This window comes from Pseudophryne corroboree, chromosome 5 (genome assembly GCF_028390025.1).
Source record: "Pseudophryne corroboree isolate aPseCor3 chromosome 5, aPseCor3.hap2, whole genome shotgun sequence".
NCBI classification, from domain to species: Eukaryota; Metazoa; Chordata; class Amphibia; order Anura; family Myobatrachidae; genus Pseudophryne; species Pseudophryne corroboree.
Genome location: NC_086448.1, coordinates 763,080,699 through 763,101,967, shown reverse-complemented (window position 1 = coordinate 763,101,967; position 21,269 = coordinate 763,080,699).

The following is a 21,269-nucleotide window of genomic DNA, read 5'->3' as shown; positions in this document are numbered from 1 at the left end:
GGCTGCCAAAGTCCTGAGGCAGGCAGGCATACCTTGCACAGACACTGGCATGACTTTGGAAAAAAAATGCCACGGGGCGCAACTTCCCTCCATGAAACTGTGTGAGCACCCCCGCCATGGTTTTACAATTGTCCCTTGCATATAGATGGAAAGGTAGTACATAATTGGGGAGGCCAAGTGCCGGACTTTTCATCAACATACATTTTAAACTTTCATATGCAGTTAACATTTCTTGTGACCATTGTACAGTTTTAGGTTTGTCCTTCAGTGTGGCTTGTCTCAAAATGTTATCATAATAAGAGCAATCAGATATCCACTGTCTGCAGTAATTTACCATACCCAGGAAGGACAGTAGTTCCCTCTGGGTAGTTGGGGTGACCAGGCCCAATACAGACTGTATGCGTTGTGGACTGATTTTCCTCTCTCCCTGAGTGAGCACAAAACCTAAGTAATCAACATGCTTTTTACACCATTGCATTTTTATTTTGGACACCTTGTGTCCACATTCACAAAGCCAGTTTAGTAATGAAACACCATCCTCTCGGCAGGCCTCCTCAGTTTTACTACAGAGCAGCAGATCATCTGCATACTGTAGCAGGACTGAACCATGGTGAGGTTGCCAGGGCCTCAATGTGGCCTGGAGACAACAGGTGCGTCAATAATCTGCACCAGGTAAGTTGTTTACCCTCAAAAGAAAAGGCAAAAGTAATTGTGTCTGTGAATCTACAGGTATGCTGAAAAAAGGCATTCTTCAAATCAATTACAGAGAAGAACGCAGCATCTGCAGGGATTGCAGAAATGAGTGAGTTTACATCTGGAACAATTGGTGCAATTGGGACAATTAACTGATTGATCGCTCTGAGATTCTGTACAAATCTTATACTGCCATCAGCTTTGGCAACAGGGTTCACAGGAGTACAGTATGGTGATACAATATGTCTGAGAATACCCTGTTGTAAGAATTGCTGTATCACGGGGCGGAGACCTTCTATCTTTTCTGGTGAGAGGGGATACTGCATAGGTCAGAACACAAAACACTGGTTGTTGCACCGCTGTCCACTAAAAAGGGAATTTTACTTCCATTTATAATAAGTGGCAGCAGAGGTGAATCTTTACTATGACGGGAGAGTTGAATAAAGGCTGGGATACCCTCCTCCGGGCCCCGTCAGTGCGCGGGGTCTTTGGAATCTTCCCTGACTGCGGGGTTGGTTCTGTCTGTCAAAGCGTCTGGAGTTCTGATAGGTATGAGTGAGTGCAGGTTTCTTTTTACATCAAAATACCCTGCAGCCTCTTTCTCATATAAATGTATAGCTGCGTCCCCTGCAAGCTTTGCGCAAATAAGATATACAGCCATCGAGGGTAATGGTGGGCTTGGGACAGTGTTTTACTATTATCTAAACTCTGGGTTATTGGTGCTAGGGATAGAGCTAGTGGACGCACCCTCCAGCAGTGGAGCTGGAGGCAATCCCATTTAGTGTGAAAGGGTTACTGCTGCCAAGAGATTTGTGTCTCTGAGCGCAGGATACATTGGAATGCAAGGGGGGAGGCAGAGGGATACAGTTTCTCACTGCCTCGCTTCTGTGCTGTTGGAAACTGACATTTTTTCTTAAATCTCCATATAGAAAGGGTAATTACTGCCTTCCCGTAGGAATGGGTCCTGTCCTGCTTTCTCTATCCATCCCGCTAAATTATCCACCCATGGGTTAACTAAGTAATACTCTGAGGTAGAGTTGCGGGCGACATACATCTTGCATGTCTCACCAGGGAGGGGCGGGGGATATGTAGTTTTTTTTACTCTGACTAGAGCCCATTGTCAGACAGTAATATAAATCAACAGTACAACTTTAAAGGAAAATATCTAAAATTTACAACTCTACTATACATGCATCAGCTAACCAGTTAATTAGTCATTGACAATATCACAATATTATCTGTATAGTGAGAACATGAAATCTTTTGACGGGTACGATACTTACCATTCGTACAAGATGTCAGAAAAATACAGCGTTTTAGACAGGAAGCAAGAAAAGTGTTTGAGTAAAGATATCTGGCAGACGAAAACTTACCAGCCGTCTGGACCAAATATAAGAACTTATCTCACTACAAACATACAAAAATATATAGACGATCAAATCGAGGTATTCTCTACGTTACGTATAGACCCCAGGTCTATTTTTAAGTATCCCAGATACTGACGTCTTTGGAGAATTGCGCTTGGACCCCGGGTCCTTTCTCAGACGTATCTTTAAGTCCCAGACATTAAAGATTCTATGGTATCCCTGATACCTGTTTTATGCTTTTACATAAAACTTCGTAATATTAAGTCCCGGACTTAAATATTACCTTGTCACGTGTTCCCGGAACACTGACACGGATTCAGCTTCAGTGTATGACCGCAATCCTGTATGGCAAAGACAGACAATAAATTCTCTATCTTACCATTCAGGGACGATCACTGAATCGCGGACATAGCCCCCAGCTGAAAGGATTTGTCCTTATTCTTTAACCCTCGATGTGATGGCCTCTTAGACGTCTGGAGTATGAACTTTTAGCCACAAGGTACATGCACAACACAAGCAGTAAAAATTCACACTGTTTATTGTTTCTTTAACATAAGTATATAAAAGAAAGGATTTAGGGCGTGTATATCCAAAGTCAATAACTAATTGGACAGAACACAAAAAAGGGGCTAACATAACATGATTGGCTAGGAACTGCCGCAGTGGAAGGATATGCATATATGGGTTTTCTACAAGTTTCTCAAAACATTTAACAAAGTCTGTAACAGGTTTCATCTGGTATAGAACTGACCTTGAGAAACAGACACATACAAGCCTGGTATTGTATGAGGAGATAAAGGTATTCAGCACAGGGTAATACGTATCTATGCAAACACATAACAGTTCATATAGCATGTTTTAACCTTTCATTAGGGAGGTAGAAATATTCACTTTTACACTGTAACTATTATAAGGAAATTGATCATATAAAAAGTAATATTTACAAAGCACAGAAGAGTTAACCCTTCAGAGCATTAGTAGGATTGTCAGACAATTGCCATACACAGATCAATATCTGGTAAATCCCATCCAGGGAGGAACTTTACTAAAGGCCGATTTGGATCGATTTGACAGTTTTTAGCAAAAAAAGCCGCAATTCTGCTGATCGTGCATTTACTAAGGACCAATTTGCACGGAAATCGCATGTCAAATGCAGCTTCGCACTCAAAGACGCAGCAAATCACCATTGCAAGTATCAGATGCGACAATGCCTGCAAATGCTTTATCTGACCTGGTCGCACAGGATGCGACCAGTCAGATAAACTGTGTTAGCAGCAGCAGGGAAGGGAAACTTCCCTCCGCTGCTGCTGTCAGAGGAACCGGATGGTTCCTCTGCCTTCCAGCCCTCAGTGTTGCCGTGCTGGCGATCATTACTGATCAGTCAGCACGGCAGGATCCCCCACCCTCAGCGGCTGCAGACAATAACAGCCGCTGGGGAAGTGTAAAACAACCCCCCCAAGCCACCTCCAGCTCCACCCCCTGTGTACCTGTCAGCTGTCTGGGCTCTAAAAACTAAAGTCGCGATGGTCGCAATTTATTTATGTTCTGATGGTCGCAATGTTCCCAATCGATGTTTCAATGTTTGAAAACAATTTTTTTTTTAAATATACAAAAACTTTTGTTTGTTTTTTAACTAAAATCATTTTGGATAGGGTTAAATTCATGTTCTTCACCTAATTCACTCATTTAAAAAAAAAACCATGACAATTTCTGAGCTGTTTTTGGGGGGGAAAATCGTCAGTTAAGTGGTTAACCTAGGTAGCTCTTCTTCCTTGACCAACTAGTTTTGTTAATGCTGTTGGTATTTGCTCTACTACACACATGTACCATAGGACCAGGAGACTTCTGAATTCTAGGGTGTCTCCAGGACTCTCAGGAGTACAGGTCATCTTCCCACTTCCTACTCCTTCTGAAATGGGCAGGGAGCACAACACGAAGATTCTCAGCAAACTGCGTCATCGGGGCACTGCCCATTCTGCGAGATTACGCAGTTTGCCCCCCCCCCCCCCCATAGTGGCCATCTGCATCTACCAACTGGGAACTCTTATGAGCGGACAGAAAATAAAAATAGGTAAGTAAGCCTACATAGGTTCCATCATTTCATAATAGCTTACAGGGACATTGTGCCACCATGCAATAGCAGGGCATCAATACTCCCTGTGCTGGCTATGCTACCTCCAGCATATGTGATGCCGGGGTTGGACTGCCCACAGTAGCACAGGGGAAATCCCTGGTGGCCCCACCCCTTCCTCTAATGTCAGGTTCCAGACAGTGCACTCAAATTATACATTCTTACCTTATTAGAGAGTCATATATTTGTCCTCTAATGGCTGTCCTAGTCTCTATGCAAGCTGGTCTCACCCCGTGATAACTGGTCATACCCTGTAAGCATGGGCCCCTACCAGTGCATTCCCCTGTTGGGGCCTTCATGCCCCAGTCCATTACTGGGTGAAGTCATGAAACAGGAGGCCAGGACCTGGAAGCGCCAGACAGTTCTTCAGGCTGCAAGGTACCGTTTCATGTACTCTATAAGCCAAACTCATTTGTGACTAGGGTCTAGGAGGAGACTGTACCTCCTCCTAGACCCTGGACTGTGGCACTAGTCATACAGCCCTAGTGATTCTGCACTGCCGCAAAGCATGTGTATCTAACCACATCACATGCCCTAATTAGTCAATGGGGCAGATGTATTAACCTGGAGAAGGGATAAAGAAGTGATAAACCAGTGATAAGTGCAAGATAGCGCACCAGTCAATCATTACAGATTTGAAAAATGACAGTTAGGAGCTGACTGGCTGGTGCGTTAACAGCTTGCACTTATCACTAGAGATAAGCGGGTTCGGATTTACCCGGATCTCAAAACGGCATCTTATTGGTCTCGGATGTCACGTGTTTTGGTTAGCCAGTAAGAAAAATCCGGATAAATCCGAACTTGCGTTAATTCTGGCGTTAAGAACCGAGTAAATCCAAAGCTGCACATCTCTACTTATCATCTCTACTTATCACTTCTTTATCCTTTCTCCAGGCTTAATACATCTGCCCCAATGTACCTTGGTACACTACAATCGCCATCATATGTTTCTCCTTGTCAGTAACTATCAACATATAAAGCCCAGAAATAAGAATAATGGTAAGAATTGCGGTTAACATGCCAAAAAGATAATGTAACATTTTCTCAATATTGAAAACAAGGACATTTCCAAGGACACAAGTTTGTAGGGATAAATCTTTGAGACCTGGGACCTGGAAACAGAGCCGACCCTAACCAACGTGATGCCCTAGGCAAGATTTTGTCTGGTGCCCCCTAGCACCACCACTAGTTCCACCTCTGACCCTGCACCCCTTTCCCAGCACCATCACCTCTCACCTATAGCAGTCCTCATTTTGGTACTCCTACCCCCTATTTTTAAAATAGGAACAGTGCGCACATTCGGCGCACAGCACAAAAAGGGGTGTGTTCTTGCTAGCAAGGGGCATGGCCACACAATAGTACCCCCAATTCAAATTATGCCACACAGTAGTGCAATTTTATTCACATTTTATCATGCAATAGTGTCCCTAATTCATGTTACATCACACAGTAGTACCACTTTACCTTATATACGTTACTTCTCACAGTAGTGCCCCTTATTCACATTACATCACACTGAATTGCTCCTTATTCACATCACACACCATATTGCTTTTTATCCACATTAGACCACACAGTAGTGCCCTTTCTATACATTACGCCACAAAGTAGAGCACCTTATACACATATTGCCACACATTAGTAATGCATTTATACACATAATACCACACAGTAATGCCCCTAACACATATGACACACATTATTAATGTCCTTATAAACATAATGCGCCTTACACATCATGCCAACCTTTATAAATGCTCTTATACACATAATGTCCCTTACACATATGCCATGCATTATTAATGCCCTTATAAACATAATAACACACATAGTACCCCTTACACATATGGCGCACATTATTAATGCCTTTATACACATAATGATGCACATAGTGCCACTTACACATTTGCTGCACATTATTAATGCAGTTATATACATGACACGCATAATGCCTCTTATGCCGAACACTATTGCACAACCAACCCACTCACACACACTAACACTGTGACCTCTGCTTAGATACAGATGTGTCCTCATAAATCTTGCCTCAATGCGCCATGCAGCAGGAGATACCTGGTGTGAGTCAGCTGGCAACTCTGCTAACGTCGGGCACCTTTTTTTTTATGAAAATGCATCTTATTTGCATTACTATGTGGCTAGGATGCACAAGCAGCTTCTGCTGAATAAAATTATATGTGGCATGCCTATATTCTGTGTGCGACTGTATATACATACGAAATGCTACACACAGAATATAGGCATGCCGCATATCATTTTAATCAGCAGAAGCTGCTGGTGCCCGTAGGCATACCAAATGCCCTAGGCATTTGCCTAATTTGCCTATGCCTAGGGCTGGCTCTGCCTGGAAATTAGGCACAGTAGACGACAATGCAGGTTAGATAGCGCGCTGTAGATTTATACACATGCATGTGCTCTTAAGTTGCCCTTGGGATCATTCATCTATGACATTGATACCAATTCCTGGTTTAGTACGGTGCCTGCAATGCTGAACTATGCTTTGCTGCAGCCCCTAAGCATCTGACTGCCAGTAGGAGAAGCAAATCATGGTTTCATGTAATGTTTTAGCTGCAGGTTATTTAAAAGAATTGCAGGACCACCCAAAGTACCCTACCTGAGCCACTAGATGGCAGTCATCACAAGAACTCGTAGGTTGACTAAAATGTATGTGCAGCAAAATAAAATATTATTAAACAGCCTATTGGGTGATCCTTACACTTAGAAATGATTTGGCTATTTATAACGCCCATATAATATCCCCCTCACTTTACATTGGTCTGGTTTAAGATACTGTGCTGTTTTTTAATCCAGTCTAACACTGTCTAATACATAAATGTATACAGCGTTTTGAATTAGATCATCATTACAGCAAAAATTATACATTTGGCATGGCGAGAAGAAGAATACTGATTCTAGTATAAAAGTGAATAATTACCATACTGCAGTAACATAAAATGTCTTTTTCAGTATAGCAAAACATACATTTTTAATGTGAGTGATAAATATTTAATGTGAGTGGTATGGCTAGAACATAAGTACTGTATACATCTGACACAGCTGTTCCTCTTATGTCCTCATAAAGTTTCACATGCTACTTTATAGCCAACCTGCCATCTTCTGGTCTTATGTTCCATCACATAAACTCCTATGGCCATAGCCATAACCCAGAAAATCAGTTCAGACAATTCTGCTGAATAAATAATGCCCACAGGAGAACCAGGCTGTAGAACACAAGGCAATCAGCAAGCGCCAACAAATGTTACAAGTTGTAGTATAATTACCTATTTCAGGGTGAAGACTGTGGGTCTTTGAAAGCGCCACGCTACCCTGTTGAGGGTGTGTGTTCATGCTGTGCCCAGGTGACATGTCTAACCCCACACATGTAGTGTTTCATTAGGCTAGCTCAGCTCATCAATATTACCTTTATGAACAAAGTAACTCATTATTGTTTGATTGTTACACTGCTTACACTCATTTCCAAAAACCCATCATCCAGGGTGGTTTGGAGCATAATCTGTAAACCAAGGGGGTCAAGAGTGCGTGCAAAAGTTGGGCAAGGTCGCCGTTACCCATCAAGGGTGGTCATTCCGAGTTGATCGCAGCCAGCAACTTTTTGCTGCTGCTGTGATCAACTAGTACACACCTATGGGGGAGTGTATTTTAGCTTAGCAGGGCTGCGATCGCTTGTGCAGCCCTGCTAAGCTAAAAAATTTTCAAGCAGAACAAGACTAGCCCTATACCTACTTGCCCTGTGCGACGATCTCTGCGATGCTGGACCTGGCTATGACGTCAGACATCCGCTCTCCGTTCTTCTGGACACACCTGCGTTTTCCTTACCACTCCCCGGCAGCCAACGGTCCAGATCAGCACAGGAACGCCTTCTTCTTGTCAATCTTCTTTGCGGTCAGCTCTGCGACCGCTTCCATCGTAAGACGCGACGTCGCGCACACGCAGTGCGGCCGCCGCGCATGCGCATTTCGAACCCGATAAACCGCTGCGTGCGAACGGGTCGGAATGACCCCCAAAGTCCCCAATGGGCATCTTACTTAAATATTCCTGCTAACTAGCCTCACCTGTCCTCCTGTCGCGGCCGGACTCACACATGCATAGTCCAGCGTAGCTACTGAGCAATGGGGGCAGGGGTTAAAGTGTGCCGGAACAGGGCAGAACTGCATTCTGTTCTATCACCTCCGCAGCCCTGCGCAGTGACTTCCCAAGTTCCCATGCTATGCCAGGGACGCCTCTTCTCAGAGGACTGTGACGCGACACCCAGCACAATAGATGATGCAGGCAGCACTAGTGTTTGTTGGCTAGGGTTGCCAGTCCATCCCTTTAATAAGGGACACTACAAATATTCTGTGGCTGGCTGACTTCAAGGGGGTCATTCAGACCTGTACGCAGTCCTGCGATCAGATAGTCGCAGCCTATAGGGGAGTGTATTTTAGCTGTGCAAGTGTGCGAAAGAATGTGCAGCCGAGCAGTACTAAAAAACTTTGTGCAGTTTCTGAGTTGCCCAGAACTTCCTTAGCCGCTGTGATCACTTCAGCCTGTCCGGGACCGAAATTGACGTCAGACACCCGCCTTGCAAACGCTTGGACACGCCTGCATTTTACCAACCACTCCCTGAAAACGGTCAGTTGCCACCCACAAACGCCTTCTTCCTGTCAATCTCCTTGCGATCGGCTGTGCGAATTGATTCTTCGTAAAACCCATCGCACAGCAACGATCCGCTTTGTACCAATGAGACGCGCCTGCGCATTGCGGTGCATACGCATGCGCAGTTCTGACCTGATCGCAGCGCTGCAAAAAACGCTAGTGAATGACCCCATAAGTGTCCATTTCACCTGTTTTTTGTCAGCCACAGAACCTGCATAATTCATATGTGTCCTTTATTAAAGGGATGATCTGGATTGGTTGCTATGGGCAAAATCTCCACTTCTATAAACCTGCACTTTTGTAAATATACCCCTAGTGTGTAGAAAATCGAAGGTAAGAGTTGGCTGGAGGGACTCAGGGGGTGAGCTGTTGTAATGCCACGTGGGGAGCGACTGCTTTGAAAGACACAAGGGTGGGTGAGCTGCTGGAGTGACGCATTTTTCCTATAGTAGTACATCCCACCCTGTGAGAGAAATAAGTAACATTTGTGCAGAAATAAATGTTCATAGAATGCTATGTAAAAAGGTAGCAGAGAGCAAAGGCGCTCAGTCAGTAATATACTATAATGTTGTAATGTAGTTACATAGAGGGCGGGATGTACTAACAGGAAAATGCGGTAAAAAAACGCCGCCGGGTTTCCGATGCTATAGCTGGCATTACCCTATAGAAGCCTATGGGAATCTTTCTGCATCAGTGCTGTCAGAAGGATCCGATCGGATCCCTCAGAGCATACCCCGCAGCCGCCGCGTCACTGCACATGTGCACATGGACTCCCCAGTCATTACCACGGAAGTCCAGGGACCAGCGGTCATTGCAAATAGCAGCTTGTACCGGGAGAGCTGTCCTTTGCGGTACTAATCGCATATATTAGTACATATCTGTGATTAGTGTTGGCGTGATATGTGGCGGGATGTACCGCAAGAGGTTGGTCCATCCCGCCTAAAGTCTGTATCCTTATGATGATGCTTCGAAGGGGTGTAGTATGGTATGCCGGCGGCCGGGCTCCCGGCGACGAGCATACTGGCGCCGGGAGCCCAACCGCAGGCATACCGACAGCGTGGCGAGCTCAAATGAGCCCCTTGCGGGCTCACTACGCTCGCCACGATGCGGGCACGGTGGCGCGCTACGTGCGCCACACTATTTTATTCTCCCTTCGGAGGTGTCGTGGACTCCCACGAGGGAGAAAAAGTGTCGGTATGCCGGCTGTCGGGATTCCGGCGCCGGTATACTGTGCGCCGGTATCCCGACAGTCGGCATACTGAAGACCAAGTGGGAATCTGCTGTGGTGTATGACTTCTTATCTGGATGTTTTGCTCCTCAATGGGATGTGGACATAAAATGGAAAAAGAAAGAGCAAACAATGGGGAGATGTATTATAACCGCACATATGATTGCAGGTATAGCTCTTTCTGTTTTGTCTCTTTACTGAGGCGTAGCAGGAAGCAGTAGCGCCGAGATGTATAAACATCTCAGATGCCAAAGTGGGGCAGTGAAAACTCCTTCCTCGGCGATCCCTGCCAGAGATCCCACAGCCCATCAGCCTAGTGTTGAGGCGCTGCGTTTATCCCCCCAGCTCCAGTGCGTATGGGCGAGATCTTGCAAGCATTGCGAGATCTCACATGCAGCCTGGTGCCGGTAGCTGCCGCAGACAGGGACAGAGCTGTCCCTGCTGTGGTGAATGGGCAACAACACCTGCGGCTGTTACAATCAATAGCTGTTGTCGGAATGGTCATTGCTACTGACAGTTCATACACTGCCCGGCATATTGGCATGCTATCTTTTAGCGGGAAGCAGTTAAATTGCCGGCAGTCAGGATACTGGCGGTCAGTATACCGACGCCAGAATCCTAACTACTGACAATGCCGCCAGCCGTAATCCCCGCTCACAGGGGCTATTCCCACCCATGGAGTGGGAAGAGAACCTATGGCAAGCGCAGCAAGCTGAACCAGCAGCGTGGCAAGCCCAGCTAGCCCACAAGGGTACTCTTTTCACTCGTCCCGCTGCCGGCATACTGACTGCCGGGATGCCGTTGTCTGTATACTGACGGCCGGCACCCCGACTGTCGATATTTCAGACTGTCGAAGTCAAAAATATTCCATAGAGAAAACATCCAAACTCCAAACAGATGAGTCTCTGTGCAAGCAAATACGCACAGCGTGCACAGCAATATATGGTAACATACGCATTTACACAGACATGCCACAAAGATATATTCAACACATATTTCATACAGCACATAAATTAAACATGTCAAGCACCAGACATTATAAGGTTTTAAATTATATAATGGAGTATAACGTCATGTATGTGTATTGTTGGAGCGGAGCAAGATGGACATGTCGTGCTTGGTGTCAAAGTAATCAGAGGAATGTGTATGTTAATTTGATACCGGTGGTAAGATTGTAGCACATTGCAATGAGTAGTTATGATTGAATGTAAGAATATAAAGCCACAATTCTGAAGTGAATAAAAGGACATTCCTGAAAGGAGCATGTGTGGGCGGAAACCAGAGGCCAACCCTTTTGATGTCTTCTTCAAGGCTTGCATATGAACTGACCAGTGACTCATTATGAATGAGAAAGTTCCTTCCCCTGGACCAATAGCGGAAGACATGTACACCCCCAACAGACACAGTGTATAGCTGATCCCAGAGACAAGTTTTCCTGTTTTGCTGTTACTCTGCTGCTGTGAGCATTGAGAGAGAGGGAGAGACGGAGGAGATGGAGCGTAATGAGCATGGGACAGGGAAATGGTAATTGTATGCTGGCCGTGACTGTATGAATTCTTTTGTAACAATTGCTTCCTATGAAAATGTACTCTGTAACCATATATATATACTGTACATGTGATATATTGTATACATATCCTTTTAATATCAAATATATACATCAATGAGCTTTGGAACTCATAAATGTGTGCGTGTACTTGTTTTCTCTTAAGGGATGTAGTGTTTGCGATGTACGATGCACTTTTATCGTATATGGGCCCTCATTCCGAGTCGTTCGCTCGGTATTTTTCATCGCATCGCAGTGAAATTCCGCTTAGTACGCATGCGCAATATTCGCACTGCGACTGCGCCAAGTAATTTTACAATGGAGATAGTATTTTTACTCACTGCTTTTTCATCGCTCCGGCGATCGTAGTGTGATTGACAGGAAATGGGTGTTACTGGGCGGAAACAGGCCGTTTTATGGGCGTGCGGGAAAAAACGCTACCGTTTCCGGAAAAAACGCAGGAGTGGCCAGGGAAACGGAGGAGTGTCTGGGCGAACGCTGGGTGTGTTTGTGACGTCAAACCAGGAACGACAAGCACTGAACTGATCGCAGATGCCGAGTAAGTGTGGAGCTACTCAGAAACTGCTAAGTAGTTTGTAATCGCAATATTGCGAATACATCGTTCGCAATTTTAAGATGCTAAGATACACTCCCAGTAGGCGGCGGCTTAGCGTGAGCAACTCTGATAAAATCGCTTTGCGAACGATCAACTCGGAATGAGGGCCATGGTAATAAGATGTGCCTTGCGTCGGCAACCTATATTAGCGCTGGCATTTTAGATATTTATTAGAAATTAATTTGACTCTTACAAGACTGATCCCCTTGTACCTCCCCTGTCATTTCACACGCATCCCTGTATTCATACATGGGGGAGAAGCGGTATCAGTGCACATAACGGGGGTAATTCTGAGTTGATCGCAGCAGCAAGTTTGTTAGCAATTGGGCAAAACCATGTGCACTGCAAGGGGGGAGATATAACATTTGTAGAGAGAGTTAGATTTGGGTGGGTTATTTTGTTTCTGTGCAGGGTAAATACTGGCTGCTTTATTTTTACACTGCAAATTAAATTGCAGATTGAACACACCACACCCAAATCTAACTCTTTCTGCACATGTTATATCTGCCTCCCCTGCAGTGCACATGGTTTTGCCCAACTGCTAAAAAAATTCCTGCTGCTATCAACTCAGAATTACCCCCAACATGCACTGATAGTCTGATACCACTCCTCCATCATCTACCCCAATACATAAACAATCCCTTTCACCACATATGAGTTAGAGACTAATAAAAAAAATTTTTTCAGTGAATCCTGTCTTTAAGAGAAATGAGGACGCACCATGGAAACATAAAGGTCTACTAAACCCAAATTGTCATTTTGAAAGTAAACTTCAATCAAGTATAATTTTCTTGCACCATACGGACAGTCCCCTAATGAGATATGACTCAGTAGGCTAAGCTGCAGTGACATCATGGCTCTTGTCCAAGGGGCATAGCTACCATAGGTGCAAGGAGTGCAGCTGCTATGGGGCCCACCTTCCCTGTCAAAGTTACATGTGTTATATACATTTTTCACCATTGGGTGCTACATAGCAGTGTCAAACGCAGGATTTCTAGATGGGGGTTTCCAAATGCAATCCACAATCTCCCACTCTGCGGAACATTGGAGCAAGTGTGGGAGTCTGGGGGAGCGGTAAAAAAACCTAGTACCAACTGTGGCTAGTAATGTACACATTGGTCTTTTATACACTGGATACTGTATGGAATACAGTATTAATAACTAACAATAGTATAGGCTGTAGCAAACATATTTAAATAATACATAAATGCACAAGCATAATAGAACCAGTACTGCACTTTCTAAGCACACATTCTCCCACCTCATGGTAAGTATCCTGTCTTTTCTTCGTGGTAGCTACTCTCTGGCCCAGTGCATTGATTGAGGAGTCCACTCACAGCAAACTAGATAGATGCAGCTGCTACCACTGGGTATATGCAGCAGCTCTGCTCTGTCCCTTACACTGCATGATGTGGCGGCTGCTCTAGTAATCGTATTATATACTAGAGATGTGCACCGTAAATTTTTCGGGTTTTGTGTTTTTGCAAACGGTGCGGCGGTGCGTGTGGTGGTGCCTGCTGCCGTGCAGGTGTATTTTCGGTACTCACCGGGCGCCGCTCTCTCTCACCTTCAGGTACCGGAACCTTCAACGGACCTGGCAAATCTTCCGTCGGACCCGGACACGACGACCTAGGAGGAAGGAGATTGCTGAGTGCCGTCCTCCTAACTGTGGACCGAAACGCCCTCCGACCCCGAGAAAAATAGTGCTTTCGGGCTAGGTGAGGGTCATCCCAGGCGTCCGCCTCAGAGCCCGAATTTACTCTCGCACCAGGTGGAAATTCTACCTTGCACCGGCGTGCAAGGCTCACCGTTCGCCCTGAAGGAAGGGAGACAGATAGGGACACACACAGAAGGAACACACAGACCGATGTTACTCACCGTCCTACGTCTTGTACTCCGATCTTCTCCACTTACAGGTCCCTAACCGGTGCCACAGGCCGGTGGCCTGACTATCCTTACGGGCCTAGTGCCCAAACTGTGCCCCCAGGCCTAGTGCCTGCCTATCTGGGCCACGGGCCGGGGGGGTCCCCCGACTACACGTGGCCGACGGGCCCACCTAAACGTGCCCACGGGCCAGGAGGGCCCGACTATATGCCCACGGGCCGGGAGGGCCCGACTACGTGCCCACAGGCCAGGAGGGCCTGACTGTGCCCACGGGCCTAATGCCCGAACACCCGGTGGTCTAGGGAGGAGAGAAGGGGGGGGGTACCTTAGAAGGGCCTACCTGCGGTGGAGAAGGCTGCAGTGGGGAACGGCACAGCTCAATTGCTTCCCACCACTGCAGCGCTTCTCGGCCTGGATGTGCTCTTCTGCCGCTGGCCCGTCCTGGCCAGCGCCGCGCCGCCGTCTCCTCGCCGCGTCCAGCCGCCGCTGGACATCTTCTTCCTGGAGCCTGGGGTCTTCAGGCCTCTTCCGCGGCCACCCGAGCTCTTCGGCGCTCTTCCACGCGCCCTCCATCGTCGGCTCCCGCGAGGCGTCTCTTCCCTTCGCGCTCCCACGCGCGGTCTCTTCTCCTGGCTCCCGCCCGGCGTCTGACGTCAGATGCCGGGGGCGGGGCCTGTGACGCGGTGAGCGCCGATTGGCTCGCCGCGCCCGCTTCCGATTGGCCGGCGCCCGCGAGCCGCGATTGGCTTGCGGACGGCGCCGGGTTTGAAAAGACGCCGGCGGCGCTTCTCATTGGCGGCCCAAGCGGCGCCAAGTTCAAAGCGCCGCCGCACCGCTACCCGCCGCCAGCCTGATGCAGGGAAACATCTGATCCCTGCACCAGACACCCGCCGCCGCACACCCAGTGCCTCTGATGTGCCCACAGGGCACATCTCTACATTTCCCCCCCCTTTTTCCTTTGTAGTCCCTACAAAGTTCCTCACGATGTCCCTTGTCCGCGGGTCAGGGAATTCCGAGGTCCCTCCGGCGAGGTTGTGTTCGAGGGCCCAGCCCGGACGGGCTATGACCCCACATCCTTCCACCTCCAGCCCCGGGTTCCTCTTCTTACCTCCTGACCTCCTTCGGCGGATCCTCTGGGGGAGTGGCATCTCCTCACGGTCGCTCGACGTTGGCCACCAAGGGGACTCTTCCTCCACGGGGACAACAGTCACCCACTCCTGGCCTTTCAGATCGTCTGTGGCATCGTCCCTGTCTTCAGGGGGTGGTACCGACCACCACCCAACAGTGGAATCCTCCGGGGCATCCGTTTCCTCCCGGGCAACAACCACCATCTGTCGCATCTCCTCGTGGGGCATCTCCAAAGGTCCCATGTCTTCCTCTGGAACGGGTCCTCCCACGGCATCGCGATCCTCTTCCTGTACGTCCGTCCATTTCGGCACTTCCGGCAGGTATTCTTGCTCCAGAGACTACCTCCTCCTCTTCACGGAGGGCATTCAACTGGGAGCACAACTCCATCCGATCCTGCCAGTCACTCTCGTCGGCGCTTCCGATGCCAGAGTCGTCCTCCATCTGTTCTTGGAGGGATTCGTCGGCGGACAGCTCACCGTAGTCCGAGTCCTCCTCCGATATCTGGACTGGGGTATTATTTTCCTCCTCAGCGTACTTAGTCTCTTCCGCTGGTACCTCTGCTTCCTCAGCGTACTCCTTTGCTTCCGCTGGCATCGTTACTTCCTCAGCGTACTCCTTCGCTTCTGCTGGCATCTTTACTTCCTCAGCGTACTCCTCTTCCGCTGGCATCTCTAGGTACCCAGGACACACCTGTTCCGCACGTCCTGGGCGTGGACGGTTCCATTGCGGGGAGATTCCGGACGTCTCCGTCACTGGGTCTTCACGCTTTTCTTCGCAGCGTGATCTCTTCACCTCCCAGTCGTCCACCTCCGCCTTATGCGGGAAAGGATTCTGCCTTACTGGGGTCACTTTCTTGGGACAGAGTAGGTCCGCGGCATCTTCCCAGGGGCACTCACTGGCCGCATGTCCTGGTCGCCGACACTTCCAACAAGGGAGGGCCACTGCCACCTTCTCCAAGACGGGTACCTGGTCCACCTCCTTCACTGGGGAATCTTCACCCGTTGGTTCCGGCTCAGAGGAAATGGGCACCTGCGAACTACCTTCAAGCAGGGTCTTCCGCTCCATTTCCCTGGTTTCCTCCTCCCATCTCTGGGCGCGACCATCCGCAATAATCCGGTCTTCATTCCACGGACAATCGGGAAGCGCATGTCCTCTGGCCTCGCAGAGCGCACACACAGGCTCTGCAGCCACCCGGTCCCAAAGCTGCTGACGAGATTTCGTCAGCTGCTTCACCGTGGCCTCGTAGTCCGTCCTGTCTTCAGTCCATGGACATTCCAGGAGCCGATGTCGGGGATCTCCACAGCTTTCACACCAGGAATCAACCTAGTCTTGGCTCAACTCTTCGTCCCAGGGACAACTGTTATGCTCATGCCCGTAGTTTCCGCAGAGCAAACACCAGGACTCCTTCTTCGCTTGGCCCTTCCGACGTCTTCGGTCTGCTTCCTGGACCACCTTCTTTGGGGACGTCTCCCGCCAAGTACACTCGTCGGCAAAGTGCCCTGTTTGCCGACATTTCTTGCAGGGCGTTACAGCGGCCTTCTTGCGTCCCTTCTCCCGGCGCTCCTCCTTTTCACGCTGGACCGACCGCTGCACCATCTTCAGGAGGTCTGCCCCAGACACCGTCACCCAGTCGCTCTGGTCCGCACGCGTCCGGGGGTGAGTCTGTTCCGGAGCCGTCCGCCGGGAGGTCTTCTTGGTGGCGTTCCACATCGTGTCCGGTATCCGGTATCCTTGATCCTGTCGACTACGCCAAAATGTAAGAGGTGCGGCGGTGCGTGTGGTGGTGCCTGCTGCCGTGCAGGTGTATTTTCGGTACTCACCAGGCGCCGCTCTCTCTCACCTTCAGGTACCGGAACCTTCAACGGACCTGGCAAATCTTCCGTCGGACCCGGACACGACGACCTAGGAGGAAGGAGATTGCTGAGTGCCGTCCTCCTAACTGTGGACCGAAACGCCCTCCGACCCCGAGAAAAATAGTGCTTTCGGGATAGGTTAGGGTCATCCCAGGCGTCCGCCTCAGAGCCCGAATTTCACCTATTGGCACTCTCGCACCAGGTGGAAATTCTACCTTGCACTGGCGTGCAAGGCTCACCGTTCGCCCTGAAGGAAGGGAGACAGATAGGGACACACACAGAAGGAACACACAGACCGATGTTACTCACCGTCCTACGTCTTGTACTCCGATCTTCTCCACTTACAGGTCCCTGTAAGGAGGCAAAGAGAGAAACAGCCGTGCAGGGCCTCACTCTAACCTAGTGTGCATCCGCTACACTAACTACATAAACAAAGCCCTCAAACTGGCTCAAGTGTGGGTGGTGCAACACAAACTATGCACAAACTCTAAACAACACTTTGCCCTGCACGGTAACAACACACATCAGAGTACATCAAACGGTGCGATTCCTTTAGATCCCTACCTGCACTCTGGGGGGTGGGCGCCACACAGCCTACCCACCTCCTGTACCTTCCCTTATGTGGGCCTCAGGCCAAGCGAGCCTGTATACCTAATCACCTCAGGGTGGCCTGGACCTAGTGCCCAGTGCCACCTCTATTCACCTCGGGGGAAACACTTCTTCACTGGGCCTAGCACCCCCTGACTGCGCACCGGCCGTGGGCCTGACTTCACCCACGGGCCTAGTGGACGCCTAACTCGTCACTCGTGGGTGACCTGGGCCTGGTGCCCAGGGTCACCTTATGTTACCCTATTCGGCCAAAGTACACTAGGGCCTAATGCCCTCTAATGTCCCACAGGCCTATTGCCTGATGTGCCCCTCGGGCCTAATGCCCGCCTAACCGGTGCCACAGGCCGGTGGCCTGACTATCCTTACGGGCCTAGTGCCCAAACTGTGCCCCCAGGCCTAGTGCCTGCCTATCTGGGCCACGGGCATGGAGGGCCCGACTACACGTGGCCGACGGGCATGGAGGGCCCGCCTAAACGTGCCCACGGGCCAGGAGGGCCCAACTAAATGCCCCCACGGGCCAGGAGGCCCGACTACGTGCCCACGGGCCGGGAGGGCCCGACTACGTGCCCACAGGCCGGGAGGGCCTGACTGTGCCCACGGGCCTAATGCCCGAACACCTGTTGGTCTAGGGAGGAGAGAAGGGGGGGGCACCTTAGAAGGGCCTACCTGCGGTAGAGAAGGCTGCAGTGGGGAACGGCACAGCTCAATTGCTTCCCACCACTGCAGCGCTTCTCGGCCTGGATGTGCTCTTCTGCCGCTGGCCCGTCCTGGCCAGCGGCGCCGCCGTCTCCTTGCCGCGTCCACCCGCCACTGGACATCTTCTTCCTGGAGCCTGGGGTCTTCAGGCCTCTTCCGCGGCCACCCGAGCTCTTCGGCGCTCTTCCACGCGCCCTCCGTCGTCGGCTCCCGCGAGGCGTCTCTTCCATTCGCGCTCCCGCGCGCGGTCTCTTCTCCTGGCTCCCGCCCGGCGTCTGACGTCAGATGCCGGGGGCAGGGCCTGTGACGTGGCGAGCGCCGATTGGCTCGCCGCGCCCGCTTCCGATTGGCCGGCGAGCCTCGATTGGCTCGCGGACGGCGCCGGGTATGAAAAGACGCCGGCGGCGCTTCTCATTGGTGGCCCAAGCGGCGCCAAGTTCAAAGTGCCGCCGCGCCGCTACCCGCCGCCAGCCTGGTGCAGGGAAACATCTGATCCCTGCACCAGACACCCGCCGCCGCACACCCAGCGCCTCTGATGTGCCCACAGGGCACATCTCTACATTTTGGTTTTGGATTCGGTTCTGCGGCCGTGTTTTGGATTCGGACGCGTTTTAGCAAAACCTCACTGAAAATGTTTTGGCGGATTCGGGTGTGTTTTGTATTTGGGTGGTTTAAAAAAAAAAAACCCTCAAAAACAGCTTACATCATAGAATTTGGGCGTAATTTTGATCCTATAGTATTATTAACCTCAATAACCACAATTTCCACTCATTTCCAGTCTATTCTGAACACCTCACACCTCACAATACTATTTTTAGTCCTAAAATTTGCACTAAGGTCGCTGGATGACTAAGCAAAGCGACCCAAGAGGGCGGCACAAACACCTGGCCCATCTAGGAGTAGCACTGCAGTGTCAGACAGGATGGCACTTCAGAAAATTGGCCCCAAACAGCACATGATGCAAAGAAAAGAGAAAAAGAGGTGCACTGTGGTCGCTGGACGGCTAACCTAAGCGACACAAACACCTCAATATCACAGGAATTATTTGTTCTAATCAATGGTATTATTGGTCCAAATCACTGGAAGAAAATGACAAAATCACTGGAATTATTAGTTCTAATCAATGGTATTATTGGTTCAAATCACTGAAAGAAAATTACAAAATCACTGGAATTATTCGTTCTAATCAATGGTATTATTGGTCCAAATCACTGGAAGAAAATGACAAAATCACTGGAATTATTCATTCTAATCAATGGTATTATTGGTCCAAATCACTGGAAGAAAATGACAAAATCACTGGAATTATTTGTTCTAATCAATGGTATTATTGGTCCAAATCACTGGAAGAAAATTACAAAATCACTGGAATTATTCGTTCTAATCAATGGTATTATTGGTCCCAATCACTGGAAGAAAATTATAAAATCACTGGAATTATTCGTAAACATTTGTAGAAAGTCGCTGCTTTCTGATTACAGAAATGCTCAGATATTCCTGCGAATCCATAATCCCTTCCCAGAGGAAAAGGAAATTGAGAAACCGTTGTTTGAGAACGTTTGTTCTCTTTCCCTTACAAAGGAACAAACCACTTTCCAAGAAGACTGACGTTTTTGGGATTATGGAGACATAATGTTTTTGAATATAAATCCTAAAGCAGGTGGTGTATTAGTGCAAAAGAGTGCAAGAGACCAGCCATGCAGTTTCTGAAATATTATGACAAAATGTTACTGTATTTCATAAGCACTCATTCCTAACTCTGCTAAGTACTGTTTGGTATACTATATCTGGCTTCCATGAGGTAGTTGTCCATTATTTCACAATACAAAATATTGGGATAGGGACCAACTGATGGCGCAAATAAGTCAAATGAGAAAAGGGCGATTACCTATACACAGCTGATACAATGCAATGTCCTTATATTTCAAAGAGAGTCCAGAGTTCAGGGAATTCCCAGATAAATTTCTCATGAGTGTCCAAGACCAAATGGTACCATGTAAAAAAACACAAGTGGTATATTCTAGTTCAGAAAAACATCCAAATTATGGTATTATTCTGTATTAATACTTCTTCCCGGATTCCTTGTATGAAGGTGTCTATGGAAGGTGATAATATAGCCGTACAGGTTCACCTCAGTGCGGAAGGTAATATCGGTTCCTCCCATGTATGCTTACATGAAATTGCTTGTAAACAAACTTATAAGGGTTTCTTTAAAATTCTGGACATATGAACTGATTATCATACAATCTTTAAAATGGTAGCTCACATTCAGGCTTACTTCAACAAATGCTGCTCTTCCATATAGCGGTTTCTTTACAGGTTGCTGCTCCTGTCGTCCTCAAATGTCTCCTCGCTTCATGATGTGCTCGGTATAAAGCATACAAACGAGGGGACGTATGAGGATTGGTGCAAAATGTATTATATAAAAACGATGATAAAAATTACTTCCAAAGATGAAACAGCAAATCGGATCCCCACAGGGAAAAACCAGAATAACAAGATCTAATGAAATCACAGTCAGACAGTGAGACAAGATGGTACCCCGGGAAATCTCACCCCTTTCTGGCTGGAAAGACCGGTTGCTGTGGTGATCCAATCTGTCACATGCTCCCACCAACGCGTTTCAACTATAAGTCTTTCTCAAGGTGCATGTGGAATGTGCCCTGCCTTCTATTTATGCCTGGCATAATGTGCAATATACGCCCCTTCCTGGGCGGGTCCTATTCCGTTTATTGTTATATATATCACATTTCAACAATTGGATCCTATAAAGGAAGTTATAAGATAATATAATATCTCTCTACTGCAAGTTAATAAAAGGAGAGGAACGTTAAAAAGGTGTGC